Source organism: Cydia pomonella, chromosome 1 (genome assembly GCF_033807575.1).
Source record: "Cydia pomonella isolate Wapato2018A chromosome 1, ilCydPomo1, whole genome shotgun sequence".
Classification (NCBI taxonomy): Eukaryota; Metazoa; Arthropoda; class Insecta; order Lepidoptera; family Tortricidae; genus Cydia; species Cydia pomonella.
Window position 1 is genome coordinate 7,633,204 of NC_084703.1, and position 19,838 is coordinate 7,653,041.

The following is a 19,838-nucleotide window of genomic DNA, read 5'->3' on the forward strand; positions in this document are numbered from 1 at the left end:
CACGTACGGTTTTTTGTGCGTTCATTCATCAAGTTAATATTACCGACAGGCAGTGCGTGCCGCAAATACGATATACGCGTTCTAATGGCTGATGGATCCGACGCAATCTAACGCAGCATCATGAATATGCAGCTTCTCTAGTTTTTACCACGTTATAAATGAAAATATGAAATCAAGCAATGTAACATTGATTGCGTGCTTCACGTACCACGGCAGCGACCTAAAAAGCACAACATAAACAGTGACGCGGCCCGGCGGAGAAAACGTTTTTACCATGGAGGAATGCACGAAGTTGAGCGATCATCGTTTGACAAATGCCCGTTAAGCCTCGTCCATTGCCGGGATGTATCGCCGCACAAACGTTAGGAATTTTCAATCATCATTACCATCGAGTTTTGAGGAACGCGAGTCATGTTCAACAAATTCCATAATTAAACGAGCCATTGACAATGCGTAGAATGCTTATTATACTCGATTCGAGCTAGTTAGTAGCGGCGATCTCACTTAATTCTTTGTACGGACGCAACAATTCGTAATTTAGCCGCATACTAAATAGCGGCATAGACAATTCAGATAGATTGATTACTTTTGAAGTTTAAACCCGATGGTTATCACAACATGATTATGAGTACAGTTATGAGAAACTGTATCGCAAATGGATCTTGTTTGTTCCGTTGAGTAGTACTCATGTCGTAGAGCAGTTGTTCAAATGAAGCCTGGTTTGCGTTTATTATGTAAAACTATACACGTTATCCAGCGAATAGCTCGCGTGACTCATCCCAGGTGAAAACAATATCAGACGTTGTATAATAACCCGTTGAGCCTAATTCCATCCACTATAGTTGTTAACATTGCTCTTTATCATCGAATTCTTCAGATTCCTTCATGATTTGTAACGGTTCTGAAAAAGAAACCGGAAAATAGAGGTTTCGCAGTTTACCTACTTCTGCTAGCCTGCTTATATAGCCTGTTTTGTTAAGAATATAATTCTTAACTTATGATTTTGGAATGTATCTAAGAAATAACTGATTTTTAGTATCTAAACGACCTGTCAAATAGGTCGGATAATTATTGTTTTCTGGATCGAACCTGTTTTCGTAATCAAACCTGTCTTAAAACTAAAACTTGAAAGTAAACATTTTATATAAGAGTAAGCGATAATGTATAAATGTTTACATCTCAATAAGGAATAAACAAATGGCAACTTCAGGCAAAAAGTAGTCGGCGAGTAGAGTGCTCAAAATTCTGTGCTCACGCTCTTCTTAAGATAATTTTGAACGCTACGTTCGCTTAGTTACCGCTGCCAGTGAGTGCACAAAGAAGTTCATCAGCTGCCACCATAGGCCATTGAATTGACTAGGCGTGGCGGTTTTTGCGTTCGATCACTTAATTATCGGTTTTCTATTCCTCGATCGACTGAGAACTCCGGGATAATGGCGCTATTACACTATTGAGCGAAAAACGGCAAAGTGAAGCCGGTTGTTTTCACTATTTCTTCGCGCGCAATAGAAACGTTAGATAGCTATAAACGACGGCATTCACCTATCATAATAAAAGTTTGTCTTATTACGATTTACAGACTCCCAGACGTGAGTTGGTGCGATAGGTTCCGGACTTTTGTTTTATTGTTAATAACTACGTCGTTCAACATCAACAACAATATATAAGTCATTCACTGCGTCCTAATTTTCCGATTTATAATTGACCCTACAATCAGGTCTTGGCAATGAAATTCCAAACTGCAACGCGAATTTAATTAGATTCCACCATAACATAAATTCAGTATGGTGATGTAATTAAATTACTTGCATATTCTAAAAGGAAACGAATTCTCAATAATATCATATATTTCTACAATTCGTTTTAAATTCTGTTTAAAAATTCATTTAGATTAAACATGCGGGTGTTTAATTGACTTTACATCTAACTTTAGCTCGGTATAGCTAAGTGGATTTTACTAATTGCAAAGCTGAATTTGATTACCTTCACGAGAGAGTATAACGTACCTTGTTTGGTTATTAGGTGCCTAATTTAAATAATAGCAATAGACGCTATAAGGTCTTAAGAACTTAATCTTCGGTCATTATAGTTGGCAACAGGTGCAGTACCTATGATTATACGAATTTGGGCACGCACAAGAGTAGGTAGTTAAGTGAACAGTAGTTAGGAACACGCATAATTATGGCGAGTTGACCGAATTTCAGTTGGCAACAATTAAACAGTTGCGGCTGGCACGGGCATGGTTCCGTCTGCCGCGTAGCTAGCTCATCACAACAGGAGTAACTGTACAGCGTGTCTGGGCGCAGTACACAGCTGAGGTTTAGGATTGTAGTTTAATAAGCTGGAATAAATTGTGACTGACTTGCTTGCGCGTGTATAAAACACTAAATATGACGAAGTATACCTATAGGTAGTACACAATCACATCACATATTGTGTTTTGCCATCGCTTTCCAACAATTGAAGTGAAAATTTGTCACGTTGTTTTGGGAACAAATCTGCGAATAATGAAATATTTTCGACGGACAAATTAATTAATCAATGATGTACTAGAAATAACGGTTTATTGAGGTATAAGTACTTAAAATTTGTTACATATGGTAACTAGCAAATAAAATTAAACCAGGTTAACAAAAAATCTAATGTGTTTAGGATATTATTCACCCGGTATTTGCACCCACCCAAATTTGACATTTGCAAGTGCACACAAGAAGTCAAGGGTAGAAGCGTACAAAGTTTAAATTTTATAGGTCAAAAGTGGGTACATACACATAGTACATAGACATAAATTTAATTCATGAATATCAAATAACTTTAGCTTGTCAAAAAAATATAACATAACTCGTAACCTTTATTTTAACCCTCTTGATTTAAAAATGTGTTTGATTTTAAGTATAACATAGTACCGTTGCAATACTGTTCGCGATTGCGCACTGTGGCGTGCGCGCGCGCGTGCCTTATCTCGCAAAACAACCTAATCTCGTTGCGACTCGATTAGCGTGCATCCACCGCATACGATCCACTTTAAACATCGCCAATTAAACCGAGCCTTCGATACCTACCATGTTTGGTGCAAATTCTGATTGAAAAATAAAAACAACCTTCATATCAGAGAGAATAAAGGATACTATGTCAATATTTAAACTCACCAAGTGTTATTTTACAAAACCGAGAATTTGCATTCATTATACTACGAATAGTACAACATATTAAACCTAAAATATGTAGGTATTTGAATGGTAGGTTATTATTAGATATACGACCAATTTTGATATACTTTAAAACTTATTGACTATAAATCGAAATAAAATAGGTTTATAGTTTAAATAGTAGTGTGTCTACTTGAAATAACACAAATTAAAATATTTTCACAGAAAGTAATTTAATTTGTTCTTAGAGCACTATTTAGTCAATTAACGTTAATAGTTCTTCAGAGTAAAAAAAAAACCTAGTGCCTTACACTTTCTCATAAAGCACTTTCAAATAGAATTATAAATAGATTACAATGAATATTGAGTATTCATTAATTGATAAAGTATACGGTCATGATTGCATACAAGATGAAAGAGCAAGTCGGTGCTTTCTGAACAAAACGCCTTTGAATGGAATATAAAAGACTTTCGGAATTATTAGAAAGTACTAAATGATTATCGTTGAATACAATGCGATCATGGAACCAGGCCGTCAGTAACTAATGATTACATTGATTTATGTATCATACCTTAACAACCAGGTGTCTTAATTAAAGCCAATAAAGCAGCAGCAATTACCTATTTTAAACTTAGATAAGAAGGTTTACTTTATTCAGTTTAAAGAAACCGCTCTAAACACTAACCTAACCTTCGTTCTAATCGCTGATCGATGAAACAATCTTGAAATATCCTGAATTTAATTTCAGTGACGTAAACATATTTCTATGTTTACGTCTGCCTAAATAATCAATACTCAATACCGAAAACCGCAACGCAAAATATGTATTCATAATAATGCACAAACATGGCAAACTTTCTGAACCTGGCAATGCTTGCATACAATAGGAATATTTTGTTGCATAAGCGTTTCTTATACCCACTAAAACAAACTTCGTGACATACAATAAAACGTAGTTAATCGAGCTTTGTACGCTCCAACAATAATGAAAGCGGTTGCAGAAGTAACATTAAAAGAATACTTTTACCGGACTCGCTTTTCTTTAAATTTATAATCGGATTGTACAGTTAAACATGCACGAATTGTCGGCCACTTTCGCCGCTCCAGCGCGGTAAGCTTAACTTTGGAATATCTGATGCCTGACGCGACGGCAAATTTATGATTCACCTAATACGGTAAGGCTATAGTTTTAGGTTTAACCAGACTTGGCGAGTATTATGTGTGGGGAGGCCGTACTAAACAACTTTTACTAAAAGACCAACCCCGAGAACTTGGAGCATTTTGGTTGTTTCGAATATTTCAACTGGTCAGATGTCAGTTTCCTACAGAAAAGCATTTATAGGGGTTCCGTAGTCAATTAGGAACCCTTATATTTAGTTTCGCTATGTTCGTCTGTCTGTCTGTCTGTCCGCGGCTTTGCACCGTGGTCGTTAGTGCTAGAAAAATGAAATTTGGCATGGACATATAAATCAATAAAGCCGACAAAGTCGTACACTAAAATCTAAAAATTTAATTTTTTTAGGGTAACTCCCCTAAAGTGGGGGTGAACATTTTTTTCGTTTCAACCTTACAGTGTGGGGTATCGTTGGAAACGTCTTTCAAAACTAATAGAGGTCTTCAACAAACATTTTTTGATAAAGTGAAACATATACGAATATAATCGCTCCGAAAGAAAATAAAATGTGTATCCCGGGGGGGACACTAATCTAACTTAACTTTTTAGTCACCAGTCCTCTGTATGCAGCACTGAATCACATAAATAATATCCTTCTATTCGACCCCCAGACAGACATATTTTCACAGAAGGAACCGAGACTCCTAGCCACAGCAACTCGGTATTTGGAGTCGATCTCCATACCCTCGACTACACCGTCCTAATATTAGCGTTATTAGTAATTTATATAGTATATAGTAGTAATACAATAATTTGTTATATTTATAAAGTTTATCTGTTTCGTATAGTGTTGTCTTGTTAAACAAGTTCAGTGTATAGTAACTTACATGCTTGGTATATCTGTTAGTGTAAGTTAGTTAATAAATAAACAATAAACAATAAACAATAAACTTTTGAATCATAATAGGTCCAGAAAATATGAAAATAAATCGTGGAAGTAGAGCTTAAGTAAGACATTAAATGAAAACTATAGCGGACATGATCAGTTTAACTGTTTTTATGTTATCGCAAAAAGTTTCCCCTTCATAGTAAAAAGACGTAAGTACATCCACAGTTAAACGTTATTACGACATTCAATGGGTTTTAAAGTTATTTGGCATTATTCATGTAAATAAGCTAAAATTTAAGATAAAAATATACTTATTTTACTCATTCTACTTTTATTTAATATTTAATTTGTCTAAAACAGTTTAAATGGCTGTATGAGTAAAGCCGTTGAGTATTGACAGTTTTAGAACGAAAGAGTAAAAATTAAAAAGTAAGAAGCAATCCCGCTAATTTTATATTCATATTCGTTTATTGCGCTCATGTACGATGCATTATTGTCTACGTTACTTTTTCATGCTTTAATGAACCAAATCATTTTAAAATTAATGCTGTTTGCTATAATTTGTCTTTTATTCATCTATATAGCAATCTAAATGTTTTTCGCTATGGGATATTTATCTTTAGACTTGCAAAGTCTCCGATTGCAAGTAAGTCTGTTACTTTAATTAGGTACTGATTATGCAAATTTGCCTACCGTTTCATCCCTTGGTTAACATGTGGCAATGCCACCCATCTATATACTTATAAATACATATTACTTACTTATATAGATGAATATTACATATATATCTACTATACTTTAAGCTCCAGTTTAGCTTATTGTGACGGAAGAGTAACCCTACACTGAGCATGGCCCGACATACTCTTGGCCGGTTTTTTTTAAATTGATTTATATAGGTTTAGGTTAGAATTCTTCATAAACTTTTCTGTGTTAAAACATTACAATTCTTTACAAATTAGAAAAAACATTCTGTAACTATAATGGTACGGAACCCTTCGTGCGCGAGTCCGACTCGTACTTGCCCGGTTTTTTATCCTTATCCTTAATTTGCATTTGCATTTATTTTAGAGTGCTTCCTATTTTCTTTATATGTATATTTATATAATTCTAGGAATAGGGACATTAGGGACCAAATTGAATACAGATCACATTTATAGGAATAACTTTGTTATAACTAGACTACTCCGTGTTTCAAAGTGTTTATTGAATATTGCTAAAATGAAGTTCGAGTTCACAAATTTGCGCTGTAATGCAAACTGAAACCGTAGTTTGTTTACGGAACAACTACACAAGGTATACTACCTACAGTTTAAGCGATATCAATATACTTACTCGTAATAGTTTTGCTAAAACAGGTGCAGACCAATGATAGATATTATATACAGAAAATTAGTTTGTTTTCAATAGGAGATTAAATGCAACAATCGACTTATTTAAAAAAATAAATGCATCTAGACCTCGACGCATGATTCACGCATATGGTAACTCAGCGGGGGACCTCACGAACATAAATGTGCAGACAAACAAACGACTGCTCGGCAAGGGGTCTCGCAGAAGTGGTCAAGCCAAATAAAAACAAAACTACTGGTACAGGGATAGATTTACACTTGTTTAAGAAGAATAGAATATAAAGAGCCCCTACACACCTGCAATAATATGTTACACAACGAAGGCCGTAAAAATATGTGACACGCTATTATGACTCTACAAATTAAATTGTAACGTAACGTAATAAATACGTAAAGAGTAACATATTATTGCAGGTGACTATACTCATTTTAGAAGGCCAACTTTGACAATCATTAAGAAAAGTTCCAAGGCCTTATACAGTCGTCTTTATTTCCGATACCTAGAAACCTACGTCGCAAGGATATAATCAACAGATACAGTATTTATTTCGCATTTATAACTTGAATAGGAAAAAATAAAGCTCAATGAAAGTAATCCATTTCGCGAACCTTCGGCAATATTTGTGGACTAACAAGAAGCGAGCCCGCTCAGAGTTAGGTAACTTCGCGGTTTTAATTTGATCCAATAGTTATAAATCTTATCCAATATTGTGCAGTATTAAGGCAAGTTTCCATCTGATAAAGCTAGCACCACCAAGTTCTGCGTAGAGCTGGTAATAAGAACTCAAGTCTCTCGAGTCGAAATTTGTTGAACTCGACTCGAGTTGTACTCGATTCTCCAAGTGTTTTGATTCACAAAATAAAGTAATTTTTCGAATATATTTTTATAACAATGACTACTACTATTCTAAGTACTTACTCCTATTTAAATATTCTATAATAATCAAAAAAGCTCCAAATCGATTAAAGTGACTAGAGTGCAAAATATATTGTAAGGACTCTATAGAGACTTGAGCCTCTACCAACACTAGTATACTGTGAGTTTTCTCAGCTCATTGATATCGCGATATTTCTGCTCGCAGGCCTTGCGCCGATGCGACTTAGCAATAAGTAGCGGAATTCAGATTACTGATACATAAGGCTTCGCTTCAGTAGATCCGCGCTTCCGACAACTCCCTTTCAGGTTGAGTTATCATTCTATTTCGGAATTTGGACATCATATTGTAACTGCTGTTGCAATTGTTTTAAAAAACAAATTGCTTAGGATATTTGAATCAGATTCAAAGTATCTTTTATGTTTATAATTATTTTCGAGTTAGACCAAGCTAACAGTTGGCAACGTTTTTGATAGCCTAGACAATCCCAGACGGTACAAGTATTATTTTATAGGTCAAACTTCTATGAAATTATGACGTTTAAATACCACTCGCATCGTCTTTGCTATCAACATTGCCGAGCAACTTAGCTTGATCTAACTCTAAAATAATGTTTAACGTAAACAAGTAAAAGTGCTTTCTTTGTACGAATTACGCTCGTGATAGTTATCTGTTCCAATGGAAATTAATATTCATAATTAAATGAATGATATAATTTTTTTTCACGAAATATCTCGGAAAAAAATTTTCTTGCACTTCACATATGTTTTAGGTATACGAGTATAAATAACGCGACTATAAAACTGCGTGGAAGAAGTTACCGCAAAAAGAGGTAAAATTAAAACCATCAAGAAATTGTCTAGTTTTGCGCTTAATCGTGTACTGATAATAGTGATAATGATAATAATGATGATGTTTCTAAAGTTAATAAAAAGTAAAAAAATCATTTTAAGTACGAATCTTCTTGCGATTGATGCGAGTAGAGTTCGAGCATTAGCCGTCGTGATGTAGTACATAGATACTTATTTTTGGGCCCGCGCGCCTATTCTAACACTTACATACTCGTACGTCGTAGCGATAATATTATGAAACAACCTGTGGGTCGTGCAGTCACAGGGATTGGCCTTGGAAAAACAGAGAAAAAAAACAATACAGGTTACAAACAGCGAAGGGTGCTGCGTTTCCCGCAATTTATGATTGCAAAAGGGGTCGCATACCTAATTTATTCTGATTTATAATTTACTGGCGTAACAGTTTTTACAGTGCATAAATATAGCGCTACTTTTAAATTACAATTCTAGTATGGTAATTTAGCACTACGTGTCTATGTCAAAAATTTAAAGGGGCATATTCTGTAAAACTCCCTTCGGTCGTGTTTTAATTTATCGCCACTCGTTGCGAATTTGCTACGTTTTGCACTTGTATTGTACCTAATGCACTAATGTAAACTAGTGTTCCTTCTTAACTGACCGTTCCACCAAAAGCAATTTTTCATTTATTCATTTTCCACTTTGGAAGCACCCTGAATTTACGTACTTCAAACACGTACAGCCTCTATCAAAAATACCTATCCGTAGGTACTAAAAATGTATACTTACTTTAAATGTATCCGAAGCTATTCGGAGCGCATCCGTCAGAATTGGCTTAGCCAGGAGCGGACGGAATGAGGACATTTGATTACTCGCGCCCCGAAGGCAATCTCACTTGATACATTCGACGGCTGATATTTTACACGCCGTTAGTCATTTTAGATATAAAAAGTTCTTTTTCAACACACTTGCTCAAAACGACGTTTTTATTCCACCGATTTTTGGCTCATAATACAGCGTATCAGCGCATTAGCTCATAAACACGCGTGCTTTTTCCGTATACTATAACACTCGTGCTTTTTCATTATATTAACCGACTGAGTTTAGAAGGTAACTGATTGCTAATAATATGCATGGAAACGGAGCCTTCTCGATTTGGTCAAATAATAAAAAAAAAAATTAACCAACTATTAGGTTTCAAATGTTAGTTCAAAGAGGTATTATCACACCAAACATAATTTATAGATTAAATTATCTCGTAATATACATTAATAAATAAACATAACATTGTATCGATTTGATCTCCATCGAATCTATCTATAATCTCCATTCTATTCGAGACGAAAATATTAGCTTAAAAAAAAAAAATTGGCTGTTTGTCGATTTCGTTCGTGCCTTTGCCTTGCGCGCGAATTGGAATCGCGCGTAAAAAAAAATAACACGCTAAAATTACGCTAAGAACACATAAAATTGACGATGCCAGTAATACTAATAGAGACAAGAGCCGAGAACGATAGCCTTTTACCATCAAAATCAGATGAAAAATAATTGGCGGCATATGAAACTTTTATTCCATGGAAAATCAGCAAAAACGCCCAGTCTTTCTTGGAAAACGTGTTGGTAGCTTACTTCAATGAACTGTTGAATAAGTGCCTACAAGCCCAGCACGCTTTGGTGCAGTTATTCGATGTTAAAACTGTAAGCCACCATTTTGAAAATTGTACTTTTACTGTTTCAATTAAAAATAAACAAATTTATAAGTTTTGTTTTTTCCTCGCAAGTGTGTTTAAAACATCGTCGTATGAAACGCGTGTGCATTGGTCATTACCCACATCGGCTTTCTTATTGCGCGCTCGCATACAGCTCGCGCGCACAATATCGCCTCGTGTGTAATGATCAACTTAGCACACTTGTATCATAATGTACTATTACAGTACATATGGTGGTACTTTAGCGCACTAGTGCGAAAATTAGCATATTACGTTACTGTGTCGAACATTTAAAGGGCCATATGTACTGTAAAACGTTGTACGATACATGTGTTCCTATTTTTCGCACTTGTATCGTAAAGTACTATTACGTTTAGTCTTTATGCAAAAACGCGTTCAAATAATGCATGGTCTAGAAAATGACTAACCTACTTGTATAATAATTTTTACTAGTGCCATAATTATAGAAAACATAATACATTACGATACAAGTTCGAAAAATAGGAAATTCTATTCGCACATGTATCGTACAACGTTTTACAGTAGGTACATATGGCACTTTAAATTTTCGGTTACGTAGTATAATAATTATCGAACTAGTGCGGTAAAACAGGCACCATACGTACTGTAAATTATAATACATATAATACTCAGCTACGTAAAGAGCATAACAAATTATTTTAAAAAAATCTGTTTCTCTACGTGGAAATGGCGAAGCGCAGTGCCATACTCGTACCCGGGTGAACATTGTTTGCTGGTGTGGATGCTTCTCGTATCGTAACCCTGCCAGGCTTTACCAAGGTCACCATTGTAATTAACAACTAGGCCACCGCCCTTTATCTGGAACTAGATTAACCTGATGTGACACTAGCCTCCACGATATACTTGTAACATACGCTTAAAGGACCTGCGATGCGGTGCGATATCACAATTGATGTAAGCAGAAAAATATATCTTACAACAGCATTTTCGCTTCATTTACAGATTTGATTTGATAATGACTTGAACAGAACAAAGTGAGGGAGTGTCATGAGATGACAATTCGATATAGGAGTTTCCTTTCCATACAAGCTAATTGTAATGAATTACGATGTTTACAGGCGTTTGAGGTCAATTTTAACCGAAGTCGAGTAGAACATTTGCCTTGTTGTTGCGTACGGGTGTGTTTTTAGAGGTTAAAATTAAATTAAAGTAGAATAATCAAAACAAGAATAGAAGCGCTGGTGGCCTAGCGGTAAGAGCGTGCGACATGCAATCCGGAGGTCGAGAGGTCGCGGGTTCAACCCCTACTCGTATCAATTAATTTTTCGGAATATAATTTGATATTTACCAGACGCTTATCGGTGAAGGAAAACATCGTGAGAAAACCGGTGCCTACGCCAATTCTTGGGATTAGTTGCCAAGCGGACCCAAGGGTCCCATGAGCCGTGGCAAAATGCCGGAACAAAGTGAGGAACATCTTTTTTTACCACGCAAACAAGCATACGGCCTCCCTGATGGTAAGCAGTCACCGCAGCCTATGGATGCCTGCAACTCCAGCGGTGTTACATACCCGTTGCCGACCCTTTAAAAACCTATACACTCCTTTTTTTAAGAACTCCATACTGTAGACCTTCGGGAAAACCTCGGAAGGGAGCTCATTCCACAGCCGAAGCGCCTGCGGGAGGAAATTCCTCTTAAACCGCACAGTACGCGACCATTTAGGTTCTAGAGTGTCAGGATGAACACCCTTTCTTTTTTTTGACGGAGTGGGAATGCATTTACGCACGGTGTGTGGGACTCGCCACTCCTTTCCCCTCTCCTGGGAAGAAGGGGGGGGGGGAGAATTTAAGGATGAACACCCTGCCGACGGCGAGCGGTGCGGTGATAAAAAGTGCATCATGTCAAACAATTCTTCAGAGCACAGCCCATTGTACAAGCGGTAGAACACACACAAGGAGGCAAAAGTCTCTCCTTAGACTTAAAGGATCAATACCGCTTTGAGTTTGACAGATGACATGACAATAGCCAAAACAAGAAAAAGCATCCAATCTAACCACTACATCAAATTGCCTCAGAGATGTGTAAGACAACTTGCAGCTACCCCATGTATGAGTTGGGCATCCAACTTGGGAATAAATCAAATAATAATTATACTAAAAATATTTCTTTTTAGTAAATATACATATCACTATGTACTTAACACCTGGTTCTATGACATTTTTAATTCACCAAGCTTGTATTTAGAACGTGGTACATGTAGATATTATTTCCAACAATTTGTGGTACTATTATTCCCTGGCTGCTGAGACAAAATAACAGCAAAGAATAGTTGATCCACCCATATTCAAAACAAAGGTATACAAAACAGACTAGAGAGTAACAGTAGATTATTTTAAATATTAGGTTGATATTTGATATCATTGTAAAAGTCGCCTCCTCGGTTCTGTTTCTGTGTTAATTTGTACCAAATTCATTAGTAACTTTACCTAGCATACGTATTAGAGTTTTCTAAAGTTATCGTATAAAGTAAAATAACGCTAGACTGAATAAAAGCGGTAATGTGGGGCGAGTGGCGAGCGTACATCGTTGAGCACGTTCCTTTACTTCATTCCAGCCGCTATCCTAGCACAGGCGAGCGTTGGATTCAGGAAAAGAATACAGTGTGCGAATCGCTATTAGTGGCCAATAAGAATGCGTAATCGGATATTAACTAATAATGGTCACAATGAAGCGATTTCTGACTGTTGTATGCATCTGCAACAACACGCACGCCTCGTGACAATGGCGTGAGTGGCGCGTTACGTACCCGTGTACGTGTATAACTACATAATTTGTTTTGTTTAAATTTGTAAGGAAATTTCAGGGAAACAAAATCTTGGTTGTTTTTACAAGACATTTACTTATATATCGCAAGCGTAATCAAAATGTTGTGCAAAGAAGCTTATATGAGGTGCTTTGATTTCAGATAACTTTAAAGTAATGTTTAAATATTATACAAATGTTGAATGGACTAGAGGTAAACAAGAAGTATGTTTTTTTTAAGAACTATAGAACTAATATTCTTTATTGAACGTATTTAGCTACTTTGTCAAAAACAAATTAAAAATTGCGCTAAGGTATAAAACTAAGTTACCAAGCCGCGACGCCGCTAAGCCGCGGACGGGTGTAACTGATGATGAAAACATTACGGAACCTTAATGATAGCCGCTAGGTCCCGACGGGTTCTTATTTACTTCTATCACAATCTTCTCAAGATCGAGCAAAATATGCCAGCTGCTGAAAATAGCACGTCTCATGCCATCTCCATATTTCCATATTATCGAATCTGCAACAAGAAGAGTTATGATTTTTATCTATTGTTTATCTAAGTGAAGTGATTTTATTAATACATAATGTAGGGAGGAGTAGCGAGACCCTCTAAGCTCATTTCAATAAAACAAGTAATGTACATAATTTATATTAGGTTCAAATCGTATTTTTTCTTTAGTTTAATTGGTTTACGTTTAGCTAAAATATAAAACCCCAACTAAAACAATGTAAAGCAACAAAGTTCGCGATTTACATTAATCACTGTACATAAAAACAAAATACAATAGTTGAATTTCACAAAACAATTAGAAAAATAAAAACAAAGATTCAGTAATTTAAAACAGACGCGAGGGGGATATGAAAACGAGTTCGTGTCGAGCAAGGTGGAAAATTCTCAGTGTTGTTGCTTTGTGTTGTGCACCGCTCGTACTGACGGCGACATAGATGTAGGGTTAACAGATATCAATTCCTTAAGTACTGAAAATTTCATTCCTTTAACAATTAACCCTGGATTTGATGGATTGACTTCTGAGGTAACAAACTTTAAAAATAAATATTAAAAGAACGATCAATCGAATTGAGATCCTTATTATTCAGTCAGAAGTCAGTTAAAAATGAAACTGACATCTTGTGATTTAGTAAAAACGTAGAATCCATCTAAGCTATCGCTGCACCGACTTGAACTATAAACGTCATACAAATGCCATGCAGAGTTAGCTTGGTACGACGCTAATTGGTTTTTTACTGATTTTTCAAATGCTAAAACTGTGGACATGTAAACCGCCCGAAGGATAAACTGACGTGTGCTAACCCTATTCGTTCCGGTAAACATGGCTCGGAATTAAAACATTTTACAGGCACGTTATTAAAGGCGCAGGCATTTCGCTGACAAACACTTCTCAAACAAAAAGTTAGCATTTGACGGAAGATGCCTTCTGGAAATCCAACTTATTTCTAGGATTGGCATGAAAGAACTGTTTCAGCTTTTATTAAAAAACGGATACACAAAGAAAAACGTGGAAAACTATGGTAAGTTATATGAAAATTTTAATAATTCCTGTTCTAAACATAAATTGATTCTACATATACGCGCACATGAATTACCGGTCAAGTACTAGTTGAACCCCGCCCCGACTCACATTTGTTGAGTTTGAGGTTTGTAAGTTTAGTAAATAAATAAAAAATTTAATGCTAAAAACATATATGGGTAAACTTCACACGAATGTCATTTTAAAGGTTTTTTTTTTATATTTCTTTAAACATTGTCCTACTATTGAGGCACTAATAGTGTAGTACCAAGTGTGGCAAATCTTGCATAGGTAAGTACTTCTTGTTTCGCCGGCACCTACTAGTACTGCTCGACCGTAATCATGGCCGATATATACTCCAGCAAAGCTACGGCGATGTTCGCCATTACTATCCTCGCTTTCTAAAACTCACATCTTATTGCTGCTTAATTTGAATGTTACTACATTGCCAGCATGGTTCCAAGTGCCGTAAAAATAAGTTAAAGATACGAGGTTAACAAAGTATGTAGGCGATTTCTTTGTTGGCCCGGTAATTGACGGACTATACGGTATGACGGTAATTATAGCCAATAATAGCACAGATCGCCAACCGTGATAATCACGTGAGATATTAATTTATAAATTATACAATGCGAGCAAACGGAGCGAGTTAATATAACGAAAAAGTAAACATTTGTTAGACAGTTGGTCAAAAGTTATCGTGAACCTCAGTTCCGTTAAACGTATTTACTTGAAGGGTTTTATTCAAAATTACCTGAGAGTCCTACGAGTATAAATTACCGTTTGGCAGGTTATGTACTCGTATAGGTAAATTTAACGCGTAATAAATGAGTTCAATTTTATTCCGGAATCTTTACAACTAATGCTATTTTGTTGAATCTTCTGATCCTGTATGTTATTGGATTATTTAAATATTACGTAAAATAGCGTGACGCGTAATTTATTAACTCTTTGTTTCGATGATGGTTAAATCACATGTAAAATTATGCTCCAACAGTTTTATGATCGGAAGCGTCAAAGCGTAGAATTTAATTATCAGTGCACATTTTCATTGATGTATAATGTGTAAAAGAAGACGCTTTCAGTGAAACCTGTTATTGACCAACATCTACATGTTTGATGATGATGATGAGGTTAGTTTAAAACAACGCTATCTAGTCGCATTCAGAAAATTGAAGACGGTGGACTCAATTTGACTCGTTATATTGTCAGCTCATGATGTGGCCACTAATACCATTCACGAGGTATTTTTTTTTTGAAGATGTGGCGCGGCGCTATCACATCAGACTTGTATTTTTTTTATATGTAAGAGAATTTCGTGACACACGCGCACGATGTGCGGACGGTCTCATCTCAACATTTTGAAGTCGTGGTGGTTGTGGTCGTGGTGGCCTTACTCAATAATTTTGGTCCCAATTCATATAAAGAGGCCTATATGAAATTGTGTAACTAAAATTCCGCCGTTATTAACAGTGCTCCGATATAAATACAATGCTGCGCGACGCAGTGCGGCGTAAGCGCACATATGGCTCTTTAAAGTTTCGACATATGCACGGAAAGTGTTCATTCCCGCACGAGTGCGGGAAAGTAGCGCCATGTGTACTGTAAAACAGATTTTTAAAACATACAGCTACTTAATAGGTATTTGAGTTTTCAACTTCTTGCATCTGAACTTTCTAGTTTGAGATTTCAAGCTATCACTTGATTTGCGCAGTGAATTGAGAAAACATTTTACAATCCGACATTGTAATTAATAAATTCTTATGATTGTACTAAAAATTGTGATCAAGCGTAAGTAAATAATAATAAGGTTGACTGGTAGAGAATACCTTTTGGCATTAAGTCCGCCTTTTGTACGATAAGTTTTCTTTTGTCCAATAAAGTTTAACTAAATCTTCTTCTTCTTCTTCTTCTTCACTGGCTCAGTGACCCAAACAGGATCTTGGCCTCTGACACAAGAGAGCGCCACTCTGCCCTATCCTGCGCCACTTCACGCCAGTTGGGTATTCCGAGGGCGAACAGGTCTTTTAGGACTTCGTCGCTCCAGCGGTATCTGGGACGCCCAGACGGACGTTTTCCACCCGGGTGCCCCACATACGCTCTTCTCACGGCACGATCTTCTCCCATCCTCTCTAGGTGACCGAGCCAGCGGAGTCGTGTGGCCTTGATTTCGCCAATTATATTGGGCATCGCAACCAGCTCCTCTAGCTCCCTATTCTATAGCTTTTAACTAAATAAATAACAAAATACAATCAAATATAGTAACAAATATGTGGATAGCAAGTTTCTGACGTATAAAATACGCTTTGTAAAACGATTGAGCAAACGTACTTATATTCTCAAAACAAGTCTCTCTATAGTACATTTAATATACCGTAGTTAAGGCACATTAAAGCGACAAAGTAACAGCTTTTTGAGGCTGTGGTGATCTTGAAGTATGAATCATGGAGCATGCAGCCATATGGTGGAGTGGGTCAAGCCCGCCGGACCGTATGCGCCGCTACGCATATCGCGGCATCTACTACTCTATACTTCAAAATTAAAAAGCCATATGTCAGTGCGACATTCGTAACAATACTACCTTTAACTTAACAAAGTTGTACCGCGATAAGTATTCGCACCTCCTCCTTACATGCTATAACGGTGTTATAACTTATGAAAATGGTTAATTAGTGCTTGTGGTGGAATTAAAAGGTAAAGCAACTAAAAAAAGTCAAGTCTCAGTACAATCTTACAAAATTTAAATTGCCTTTGTTTTGGACAAAAATTTTAGGTGGTTGAATTATTGAAAGTTTAACCTAATACTCGTATATGTGGCTGTCCATGCTTGAAGTGTCCTTATGGCAGGTATTGAGTTAAGTATAGGTCCCAAATCTACGTTAAATGAGCTATCTAATACAAAAAGAATCATGATCCTAAGTCCCATATTAAAAAAAAAGACATCAAACCACATGTGTAGTTCTAATTGCACTTTTGAGAAATCGTTAAAAGTTTAAAACTGATTTTACGTATGTTCCCATTGGACGTTACATAGATGATGATTGATTATGTATCTTCAAGGTGTTATTCTGTTATTTTTATTTGCATTAGGTTATTTTTTAGGGTTTCGTAGTCACCTAGAAACCCTTATAATTTTGCCATGTCCGTCTGTCCGTCCGTCCTCGGCTTTGCTCCGTGATCGTTAGTGCTAGAAAGTTGCAATTTGACATGGATACATAAATCAATTAGATCCTGCACGGCGACGGAACGGTAAAAAAAAAATAACAAACAATTTTTTTAGGGTAACTCCCATACAATATGGGTTTTTTTAGTTTTTTTTTTTTGCTTTGACCCAATAGTGTAGGGTATCGTTGGATAGATCTTTCAAAACGGATACGCGTCTCTAAAAACATCTTTGATAAAAGTTAATATTTTCGGAAATAATCGCTCCGAAAGAAATAAATGTATGTGTGTGTGTCCCTCTAACATTAGAACAATGGGTCCAAAAAATTCGAACAAAATTGTGTAACAGAAACTTAATAAATTCTTTCAATGCAAACTACAGCGAATATGATCGGTCCAGTCGTTTTTGAGTTATTGCAAAAAAAAGACGTACAAAGCGCTGCAAAGGTATACTCCTTGCTTGTTATGTACATGATACTAATAGCCCCCGTTTAGCTATTTTTTGGTGTTAAAGTAGTACGAGTATGATGATAACTGCTACGCTATACAGATTTCATGCATTCGTATTGTCGTCAAAAATACTTTATAATCATTGCTCGAAGGGTTAAAATAACTGCGTTATAAAAAATACAAACATGCAGTCAAGGCATATCGGATTTATTCTGTATCGTATTCCGACTACAATGCCTGCTATTGCAATGCAAATTCGTGCGACCAAAATAAACAATTGCCGGCGTGGCTACCGGATAGTAGGTTGTCTGCGGTTACACACCTCTGCTAGGGGTATTGCAATCGCTGGGTAGTACGGGCCAGTTAAAGTCTCAACGACTCAAGAGTGGTCTGATGCTCATAGTTGTTACGGATTTCGAGGTCTAGTTACACTGGTCAGCCTAAAACTTGTCTCGCCCCACCTCAAAAAACGAATTTGAATGCACGGTGCGGTGTGGTATACCCCTGCCGCCGGTCTTTCATACTGTATTACAGGACCGGCGCCATCATATGTCAAATAAAATGTATATTTCATTGATACCTTCAACAGACTGATTTGACTTATAATTTCGTAATATGACAAAACCGAGATAGATAAAAATCTATTAATTAATTAATTATTATTTAGCTAATTTAGTACACACTATACGGCTATAATTTAGGCCACAACTGTTAAATAGTTTCTTTTAAATATTATTACATAATATTAGCGGCATGACTCCTAAGCTTGAAGGTCATAAAGCCCTACAAATGCATGCATTAACACTGAAAGAAATGTTTGCATAACTGTAACAAAATTTTGGTTACTGTTTACACAAAAATTGGGACTTGCGAACTATGTGTTATATGTTACAAAACCGTGATTGGCTATCAGTGTTCAGGTACTGGGTATACACTACAAAATAAGTTTGTAAATTTATGCAAAGTTTATTTTCTTATAACCGTAGTTTAGTTATTTAGTAAAGTTACAAAACCAGTTCGGCTATCTATTTTTTTTCAGTGAAGTGGCACAGGTACTCGTACTAGCATGAAAATATTCTTATTTTATTTTGTTTACACAAAATAGATGTCTATCCTGTAAAAAAATCACATTTCATTATTTAAAAAACTTAAGCACTGTTAGGTAAAACTATTTTAGAGTACATATGGTGCAACTTTTCCGCACTAGTGCGTAAATTAGCACATTATATAACTATGTAGAAAATGTAAAGGGTCATATGTACTGTAAAACGTTGTACGATGTACTCCCTTCGCTTCGGTCGTGTTTTAATTTATCGACACTCGTTACGGATTTCCTATTTTTCGCACTTGTATCGTAAATAACTATTTTGTAGAAGGGAGTCATTTTCGAAATTACCCTTTTAGACCGCGGGCCAAGGGCAAATATCGTCAGTCATCGCCCCCCGGCTGATACTTTGTCGGATGATAGTTTAGATGCGGTTTTTAATTTAAAAAAAAAACCGTCAGGCGGTGAACCGTGTATCATGTAAAAAATACGCGCCTTACCACTTTAGGTCCGCAAAGTAAGCGTAATCCGTTTATTTGAAAAGCCTGATGGAATGCTACATGCAAAGTGGAATGATTTTGTTTTACTATTATTACATGTTCATGAGACCAGCTAAGGCAGCTAACGCGATACAAACGGCTGAAGATTTTTAAATATTTATAGCATCTGAACTATCTTGTGACAAAGTATCAATTAAACTGGAGGCGATGACTCAATTTGTTTTTTACATGTTTCGGTGGCTGCCTCAATCCATCAACGGAGCGGCAGCTGGCGTCCACGCGGGTTCATCATACAGAGACGTTAATAACTATACGAGTTTTCGCCTGGGAGGCGATTGGAAATCTGTTCCTGGCTCGCGGTCTATTTTTTCCCATAAGGGTCACATCACACTAGCGTCTTTTGAACTTCAGCGTCTAGTCAGCGTTATGGAAAATGATGCAATGAAAAAAACGTTGCGTCAAGCAGC

The 19,838-nt window shown here is 36.4% G+C and overlaps 2 protein-coding genes and 1 long non-coding RNA gene across 4 annotated transcripts in view; 1 reads left to right on the plus strand and 2 right to left on the minus strand.

Moving 5' to 3' along the window:
* LOC133527918 (uncharacterized) overlaps window positions 1-9,404 on the minus strand; it is a 47,629-nt gene extending 38,225 nt beyond the window's left edge. Inside the window, exon 1 of one of the 2 annotated variants that reach the window (XM_061865151.1) lies at window positions 8,976-9,404. The gene's annotated coding sequence lies outside the window, so the exon portion shown is untranslated. The remainder of the gene's footprint in view (window positions 1-8,975) is intronic. The other variant, XM_061865285.1, reaches the window with a different exon arrangement.
* LOC133526944 (titin-like) overlaps window positions 1-19,838 on the plus strand; it is a 137,202-nt gene that overhangs the window by 1,022 nt on the left and 116,342 nt on the right.
* LOC133528175 (uncharacterized) overlaps window positions 11,829-19,838 on the minus strand; it is a 123,242-nt gene continuing 115,232 nt past the window's right edge. Inside the window, exon 3 of the long non-coding RNA XR_009800967.1 lies at window positions 11,829-13,202. This is a non-coding gene — a long non-coding RNA (uncharacterized LOC133528175). The remainder of the gene's footprint in view (window positions 13,203-19,838) is intronic.